The sequence below is a fragment of the Arachis ipaensis genome, chromosome B03 (assembly GCF_000816755.2).
Source record: "Arachis ipaensis cultivar K30076 chromosome B03, Araip1.1, whole genome shotgun sequence".
NCBI lineage: Eukaryota > Viridiplantae > Streptophyta > Magnoliopsida > Fabales > Fabaceae > Arachis > Arachis ipaensis.
The window spans coordinates 16,841,288-16,850,175 of NC_029787.2; positions in this window are offsets into that span (position 1 = coordinate 16,841,288).

An 8,888-nucleotide genomic window follows, 5' to 3' on the forward strand; every position below is an offset into this window, starting at 1 on the left:
TAATTAATTGTATATGTTTAGGTTTATTCGATACTACGTATGAAAAAATAAAAGTATAAAAATGACCATAAAAATATTTAAAATATAAACCAGAACACATATTTTTAAAATTTTGGCCTCAAGTAGGACCAATAGACGAAAAGACAAAAATATCCTTCCTTTAGTGGCCCAAAAGTACTTGACTTCATCCAATTTCATTCCATTTTCACAAATTGAGAGAGGGCTCGAGACTTAGAGAAGATGAGCGAGAAAATCTTAAATACTATTTATTATCACCTTTTAATCCATTTTTCTCATAAATCGGAGCTTCAATCGATGATTTGTTTGCAGTCACGCGTTCTTCTGATTTTCGTCTATGTTTCTATATTATGTTTGCGGTGAGTAATCACGAGAATGTTATCCCATTTCTCTATTTCTTGCTTTGTATTTTAGGGGTATGTGGGTATTGAAATTGGTGATTTTGATATTTTAGAAAAAGTTAAAACTCAATTTCCAGCGATATTTTGACCCATGATCATGTAGAGAGAGAACTTTTCTCCCTTCACTTTTTCTAATTTGTGTGAAAACCTAGTATGAGTCATGTGAAATTTGGATATTATTAGATTGAATAGAGTTGTTTGAGTGCTTGTCTTGATTGCTATTGATTAAAACTTGGATTAAGTGAGGCTTGGATTAGTTGAAGAGAAAGTGATAGTTGTTTAAAAATTGGTGGTTAAACTTAATTATGCAGATTTTGTAGAGTTAGTGGCCAAACCAGGTTCCCTGCATACGCACCTATTCTGTGTACGCATCGTTGCACTTTTGTGCGCACATACGATGCCTGCGTACGCACCGTTCACGCACCCTCAAGGGACCGAGACAGGTTTCGTGTGTACGCATGAAGCCCACATACGCACGATTGTGCTGATTTTTCAAAAATGCTATTTTTGAACTGTTAAGCATTTTCGACAAACTTGTAATCTTCTGTAACTTTAGTATGAACTCTGAAAACTATATTTTTTACTTTGACTTTATTGGGGATAGAATTAATGGATTTAAATTGGTATACTCTCCTAAAAAACTTGTAAAATAAAATATTTTAAATATTATGGGGATGGTGGTTCGTTCTGTCCACGGTGAAGTTGGTGGCTTTGTCCTACTCACAAATTGATAAAGTTGATTATTTTAATAAATAAATTGGATTATGATGAGTTATATCTTCCAAAATTGGTTGAAATTATAATTATGATTGCAAATGTGCTATGATGACCAAATTGGCAAGGATGCAAATTTTGTCCCGTTTGCGTTATTAATGTTGTGGGGATGGTGGTTTGTCCCGCCCACAATGAGGATAGTGGTTTTGTCCCTCTCACAGATAGACAAGTTGAGATTGAAGATTTTCTCTCTTATTACATCAGGAGATTAGATAGAAGGTTGAGAATTTTCTTTCATTCAGTTTCTGATTGTGGTGTGAACGAGTTAGGTTGAGGATTTCCTATTGTTGTACCACAGTTTTTCTCTGATTATAAAGTGTAGTGGGCACTAGATCCCAGATAGCGCTGCCTCCAGTGAGATGGTTGAAGGTTGAGGATTCTCTCCTGGAAGGTTGAGGATTCTCTTCTTATTAATCATATATATATATGTTATGTTCTTTTTGGGGATGCATGACAGAGAGAGGATGTCCAAGTTAGCTACCGGATGTGTTGGGTCTAGTAATTTAACCGACACGTAAGCTTACGGCCAGTAGGACAGACATGCATCATGTGCATTTGTTTGTCATTGTTTGGGTTGCATAATTATTTTGATTTGCCTATTTTCTAATCATGTTTAACTGCTAATTGTATTATTTGTTCTAAATATTCTTATTTGTGATTGTTTGATATGATTACTTGTCTGTGTTTGCATTCCATTGGAAGTATAGAGAATGAGAACAATAAAAATGACTGTCGAGAGTAGATGAGACTAGTAGTAGATTAAAGTACTTTTACCTTAGCAAATTTAACCCTGTATGGATTAGTTAAGACCCTAGACTTAGAATTCTGTGAAGTTGGAGATTATAATTGTCTAGAAAGTTCATATTTTCTTATGTAATCATTATTTGGAACAGTTATTCTACTGGGAACCTTCGGATTCTCAGCCGTTGTTGTTATTCTATTTTTCAGATACAAGACACAACGCATCTCGCTGAGAGTGTGGGATTTCATGTGATAAAGTGAAGAAAATTATTTGAAGATTTATTTTGGCATTAGAAATTCTCTCCCTTTTTTAAAAATGTATTGTTGTATAACTTAAATTCCTCTTAGAGACTTTTGTTAGAGAGATAGGTTGTCTATCTTGTATATTCTCTAGTATTGTAATATTTTAGCTGACATTTTTTTTTTGTGGATCGAGATTAGTGACTATTATGTATCTTCACTTGAACTTATATATATAGTCCGCTTTGTATGCAATGTTTATCGCTTTAACACGTTTGTGTGAATTTAACGGTTTTAGGTGTTTATTTTTTTTTACGGGTTCATAGTTATAATATCGTCATTCTATAATTATATATGTATTTTCTTTTAAGCATACAACTATAAAATAATCAGTTATTATATCTAAAGTGAATTTTAAAATAACTTTTTTTTTATATATATACAATGATATAATTTGATTTGTTATAATTTTGTTTTAAAAGAATTGGGAGTACCATGGCCACTGCAGGCTTTTCCATGTTAGAATTTTTATTCTAATTATGGTCTAATTTGTTAATATAGAAATTAATTTGGGTGATATTGTAATTATTCATTATTATATTGACAGTTGGTCTGTTTTTTGATGGAAAGAACACGACTGTTCATCATAAACTTTATAAAATTTGGGTCCTCAATTCTGATTATAAGAACAAAAAAAATACACCTTGATTCCATCTGGCTCTCTGTAATTCAAGAATTTGGAACTTAAATTAAATCAAAGAATTTATTGGCAATGGCTGGAGGTACGTAAATTACTTGTTTTATAAAGAAATCTAACATGTGGTATCAAAGTAAAATTGTCTCTGCCTTGCCATTTCAAAATTTAATTACGGTGCATTATTTTGATAAATTATTTTCAAAAGAAGAATGTATAGTATGAATTTTGAAATAAGTAAGAAAAACTATTGAAATTAAAGTTGACGTACCATAAGAAGAGGGAATAATAAATAATATTCCCAGAAGGAATCTTCTAAATTTGTGTGGTAGTTGTTCTTCATAATAGTATAATTTTCCATGATTCCCATAAGTTTTCTTATTCTTGAATTAAAAAAAAGGAAAGAAAGAGAGAAGAAGAAAGGGAAGACGGTGGAAGAAAGAAGACACAGTGAACTTGTTTCAATGGATGAATTTTGTTTGTTATATAATATTAAATGCTTTCTACTTTTACGTTGAAGTTGTTGTGTTTCAAAATTTAAATTTTATTATAAAAATTCAAATTTTGGTTAGAGTGAGGTTTGAACATGGATCTTCTAAATATTGCTAAAATATTTATCCACTAGAGCATCTCCACTTTAATATTATTCATGCTACTCAATTTATTTATTTGATGATTATATTTGCATGCAATATAAACTCTTCCGCTGCATATCATATTGTGATTAATATATGATTTATTGAGGAGTAGCAACAGCATCCTTGATAATAATTATATTTAAAGAGATCACATAAATATTAATATGATATATTTATAATTGTTGTGAATTATATAATAAACTTACCCACATGAATTTATTATGTTATTTACATATAATTAGATTGAAATAGAAAATATTTCTTACTTTTTAATTAGCCTACAGGTATTAAGAAGCAGTATTTTATTTTCTGGTTTCAATACTTTAGTTAGTATAGTGAATATTATGTGTGTTAAAATCTTTGCCCACAGGTAGATTTTAATGACTATGATTTATATTTATTTTGATGTGACTTGCATTGGCATGTATTATCATATGTTATGGATTTTGATGTGCCTATTTAAAGTTGAATAATGTTAGCATGATTTATTATTTGCAGCAGTAATGATATCTGATACTGTATCTGAAGTTCATTTGTTAAGTGGTGACAACTATAAAGAATGGAAAGATAAGATTCTCTTTCACTTGGGGTGTGCAGACCTTGACTATGCTCTTCGTAGGGAAGAGCCTCCAACACCTACTGATGCTAGTTCTCAAGCCGAGGTAGCATTATACGAACGGTGGGAGAAATCTAACCGTTTAAGTATGATGTTCATTAAGTCTCGTATTTCAGCTAGTATCCGAGGTTCAATTCCTGATTGTAGGAATGTCAAGGATTATATGAAGGCTATTGATGAAGAGTTTAAGTCTTCTAGTAAGGCACTTGCAAGCACCCTAATGGCACAATTGTCATTTATGAGACTTACCGGCATAAGAGGTGTGTGTGAACACATCATGAGGTTGAGAGACATTGCAGCACAACTAAAAGCTTTAGAGGTTGAGATCTCTGACTCACTTCTGGTGCATCTTATTCTGAATTCTCTTCCTTCCCAGTACGGACAATTTAAGATTTCTTATAACACACATAAGAAAAAATGGTCCATTAACGAATTATTGGTGATGTGTGTGCAAGAGGAAGGAAGGCTAATTCAGGAATTTGGTGAAAGTGCACTATTAGTGACAAATGAGGGTAGTAAAAAGCAAGCTCATAAGAAGAAAGGAAAGGGGATTGTATCCCATCCTATGAAGAAAGAAAGTGCACGGTGTTTCTTTTGTAAAAAGAAAGGACACATGAAGAAGGAGTGCCCAAAATTTAAAGTTTGGCTTGAAAAAAAAGGTACTAACCTTTGTGATCTTATTCCTTCAGTGTGTTTTGAATCTAATTTTGTTGAAATATGTCATGACACTTGGTGGATTGATTCTGGTGCTGAAATTCATATTTCAAATACCATGCAGAGTTTCATAAGGAAAAGGAAACCGATAGGAAGCGAACTAAGCATCTATATGGGCAATCAGATGCGTTCACGTGTGGAAGCTGTTGGAACATTTAAACTTGTATTAAGTACTGGTTGTATTTTAGATTTAGAAAGAACCTTTTATATTCCTGATTTTTCTAAAAATTTTATTTCTTTATCTAAGCTTGTAAAACAAGGATTATGTATAAATTTTTATGATGATTCTGTTGACATTATTAAAAATTCTAATATTATTGGACGTGGTACTTTAATTGGTGATTTATTTAAAGTCCATTTAGCTAATAATATTCCATCTAATCTTATAGTTATGCATGGTAATGGTATGAACAAAAAATTCTCCATGTTATGGCACCGAAGGTTGGGACACATCTCCATTGAGAGAATAAAGAAATTAGTAAGTGATGGAGTTCTTGAAACTCTAGACTTTACTGATTTTGATACTTGTGTGGATTGCATTAAGAGAAAGCAAACCAACAAGTCTCAAAAAGGTGCTAAGAGGAGTTCTGACATATTAGAAATAATTCACACTGATATATGTTGTCCTGATATGTCCTTAAGTGGTCAGAAATACTTCATCTCCTTTATTGATGATTATTCACGATATATGTATCTCTATATGCTTCATAATAAATATGAGGCATTGGACGCTTTTAAAATTTATAAAGTTGAAGTAGAGAAACAATGCGGAAAGAAAATTAAGATCGTGAGATCAGATAGAGGTGGAGAATTCTATGGGAGATATACTGAAAGTGGGCAAGCACCTGGTCCATTTGTAAAGTAACTTCAAGAGCATGGTATTGTGGCACAATACACCATGCCTGGCACACCAGATCAAAATGGTGTAGCTAAAAGAAGAAATAGGACTTTGCTGGATATGGTGAGGAGTATGCTTAGCAACTCCAATCTTCCGATTATCCTCCTGAAGTTCGGGTTTATAATCCACAAGAAAGGAAGTTGGACCCAAGGACGATAAACGCCTATTTTATCGGCTATGTAGAAAAGTCTAAGGGTTACAGATTTTATTGTCCCTCCCATTCAAGTAAAATAGTTGAATCTAGAAATGCAAGGTTTTTAGAGCATGATGTGGAAAGTGGGAGAAATCATCCTCCTAAAGTTGTTGAGAATGATAATGTTCGTCAAACCTCTCCATGTACAAGAGTGATTGTTCAATACAATGCTCATACAGATAGGCTCAATATAGAACAACCTATTACTGATGTTCCACATCATGGAGATAATGTTCAAGTAGATCATATGGTGGAGGATCAAACTCTTCATAATGAAAATGTTGTTCAAGAACATATTGCTCAAGAGCAACTTTAAGAAGATGGGGAACCTGTTATGCCACTACCTTTACAAGAGGTTGATGATGCAACATTAAGAAGATCAACAAGAATTAGAAAGCCTGCAATTTCTAGTGACTATGTAGTATATCTTGCTGAGTCTGACTATGATGTTTGTGATAAAAATGACCCAACGACATTTTCACAAGCAATGAAAAGTCGTAATTCCAATTTATGGCTAGATGCTACGAAGGATGAAATGAATTCTATGGCAGATAACCAAGTTTGGAATCTTGTAGAATTACCTGATGGGGAAAAGGCCATTGGCTGTAAATGGGTCGGTCTTTAAAACCAAGAATGATTCATCAGGCAATATTGAGCGCTACAAGGCTCGACTTGTTGCCAAAGGATTTACTCAAAGGGAAGGAGTTGACTACAGAGAAACCTTTTCTCCTGTTTCAAAGAAAGACTCTTTTCGCATCATTATGGCATTGGTAGTACACTTTGGTCTGACTATGATGTTTGTGATGAAAATGACCCAACGACGTTTTCACAAGCAATGGAAAGTCGTAATTCCAATTTCTGGCTAGATGCTATGAAGGATGAAATGAATTCTATGGCGGATAACCAAGTTTGGGATCTTGTAGAATTGCCTGATGGGGAAAAGGCCATTGGCTGTAAATGGGTCTTTAAGACCAAGAAGGATTCCTCAGGCAATATTGAGCGCTACAAGGCTTGACTTGTTGCTAAAGGATTTACTCAAAGGGAAGGAGTTGACTACAAGGAAATCTTTTCTCCTGTTTCAAAGAAAGACTCTTTTCGCATCATTATGGCATTGGTAGTACACTTTGACATGGAATTGCATCAAATGGATGTGAAAACGGCCTTTCTTAATGGAGATTTGGAAGAAGAGGTCTATATGAGACAACCCGAAGGGTTTATCTCAAGTGCTGGTAAGGAGTTAGTTTGCAAGCTTAAGAGAGCAATGTATGGTCTTAAGCAGGCTTCCCGACAGTGGTATTTGAAGTTTCACAATGTGATTTCTTCATTTGGGTTCATTGAAAATATTTCTGATCAATGTATATATCACAAGGTTAGTGGGAGCAAGACCATATTTCTCATCTTATATGTAGATGATATTTTGCTTGCAACAAATGATTTAGGATTGTTACATGAAGTGAAACAATTTCTCTCTAGACATTTTGATATGAAAGATATGGGTGATGCATCTTATGTCATTGGCATAAAGATTCATAGAGATAAACATAAAGGAATTTTAGGTTTATCTCAAGAAGCCTATATTAATAAAGTTCTTGAGAGGTTTAAAATGCAAAATTGTTCACCAAGTGTTGCACCTATTGTGAAAGGTGACAAATTTTGCTTAGATCAATGTCCCAAAAATGAACTTGAAAAGAAACAGATGCAAAATATTTCTTATGCTTCAGCCGTTGGAAGCCTAATGTATGCTCAGGTCTGTACAAGACCTGACATTGCTTTTGCTGTTAGCATGCTAGGAAGATATCAAATCAATCCAGAAATTATCCATTGGAGAGCTACAAAGAAGGTCTTAAGGTACCTTCAAGGGACCAAGGACTTCATGCTTACATATAGACGAACCGACAATTTGAAAATTGTTGGATACTCAGATTCAGACTTGGCGGGATGTGTTGATTCTAAAAAATCAACGTCAGGATACATCTTTATGCTTGCTGATGGAGCAGTATCTTGGAAGAGTGCAAAACAATCACTTGTAGCCACTTCTACCATGGAAGCCGAGTTTATTGCTTGTTTTGAGGCTACATCACAAGGTATTTGGTTAAAGAATTTCATCTCTGGGCTTAAGATTATGGATTGTATCTCTAGGCCATTAAGAATATATTGTGACAATTCAGCTGCTGTATTTATGGCTAAGAATAATAGAAGTAGTAGTCGAAGTAAGCACATCGATATTAAGTACTTAGCCATTAAAGACCGAGTTAGGTCTAATGAGGTACAGATAGAGCATATTAGTACTAAACAGATGATAGCTGATCCTTTGACAAAAGGCATGCCACCAGATTTTTTTAAGGATCATGTTACTAGTATGGGTTTATGTTCTATAACGTCACTTATATGACTTATGTTATATTATATGACATATTTGGATATGAAATTCCTGTTATTGTTTGTTTCTCATTTGGTCAGTATATATGCGCATAAATGATTGAGAATGACAAATAAAATTCAGTGAATGACCTAGAATAAGCATTGGGCTTATTCCTACAGAAATACCACATGAAGAGTTTATTCAGTTAGGAGATATTACATTGTAATACATAGAAGGTAATACTCGATTAATGAAAAACTACCGCTATGATTCATGTAATTTGTCTTAATTGTTTAAACATAGTATGTAATTACAAACTATACGTAATAAATGTTGGACCAAGTGGGAGAATGTTAGAATTTTTATTCTAATTGTGGTCCAATTTGTTAATATAGAAATTAGTTTTGGTGGTATTGTAATTATTCATTATTATATTGACAGTTGGTCTGTTTTTTGATGGAAAGAACACGACTGTTCATCATAAACTTTATAAAATTTGGGTTCTCAATTCCGATCATAAGAACAAAAAAAATACACCTTGATTCCATCTGGCTCTCTGTGATTCAAGAATTAGAAATTCCAAATTAAATCAAAGAATT